Genomic DNA, 1,238 nt, shown 5'->3' on the forward strand with positions numbered 1-1,238 from the left:
CCGGGGAAGTATTGGGCCTTAGTGGGCCTTGAGGGGAGAGAGAGGGCAGTAGCCAGGAGGTGGTGCGCCCCCTCCCAGAGGAGTCCTAGTTGGACTAGGAGAGGGGGGCGCAGCCCCCTTTCCCTCTCCCTCTCCCTCTCTTTCCTTCCCCCCTCCTCCTCCTAGTAGGAGTAGGACTCCCCCCTCTCCTTGGCGCGCCCCATAGGCAGCCGGCCTCCCCCTTGCTCCTTTATATACGGGGGCAGGGGGGCACCTAAGAACACACTTGATATACGATATTTTAGCCGTGTGCGGTGCCCCCCTCCACCAAATTACACCTCGATAATACCGTCGCGAAGCTTAGGCGAAGCCCTGCGTCGGTGGAACATCATCATCGTCACCACGCCGTCGTGCTGACGAAACTCTCCCTCAACACTCGGCTGGATCGGAGTTCGAGGGACGTCATCGAGCTGAACGTGTGTAGAACTTCGGAGGTGCCGTGCGTTCGGTACTTGATCGGTCGGATCGTGAAGACGTTCGACTACATCAACCGCGTTGTGATAACGCTTCCGCTGTCGGTCTACGAGGGTACGTGGACAACACTCTCCCCTCTCGTTGCTATGCATCACCATGATCTTGCGTGCGCGTAGGAAATTTTTTGAAATTACTACGTTACCCAACATCTCCGAAGGTGTTTGTTGGGTTGGCATAGATCGAGATTAGGATTTGTCACTCCGTGTATCAGAGAGGTATCTCTGGGCCCTTTCGGTAATGCTCATCACTATAAGCCTTGCAAGCAATGTGACTAATGAGTTAGTTGCGGGATGATGCATTATGGAACGAGTAAAGAGACTTGCCGGTAACGAGATTGAACTAGGTATGATGATACCGACGGTCGAATTTCGGACAAGTAACATACCGATGACAAAGGGAACAACATATGTTGTTATGCGGTTTGACCGATAAAGATCTTCGTAGAATATGTAGGAGCCAATATGAGCATCTAGGTTCCGCTATTGGTTATTGACCGGAGATGTGTCTCGGTCATGTCTACATAGTTCTCGAACCCGTAGGGTCCGCACGCTTAACGTTCGATGACGATTTGTATTATATGAGTTATGTGATTTGGTGACCGAATGTTGTTCGGAGTCCCGGATGAGATCACAGACATGATGAGGAGTCTCAAAATGGTCGAGAGGTAAAGATTCATATATAGGATGATAGTATTCGGACACCGGAAGTGTTATGGGGGTACCAGG

The sequence above is a fragment of the Triticum aestivum genome, chromosome 2D (genome assembly GCF_018294505.1).
Source record: "Triticum aestivum cultivar Chinese Spring chromosome 2D, IWGSC CS RefSeq v2.1, whole genome shotgun sequence".
Taxonomy (NCBI): domain Eukaryota; kingdom Viridiplantae; phylum Streptophyta; class Magnoliopsida; order Poales; family Poaceae; genus Triticum; species Triticum aestivum.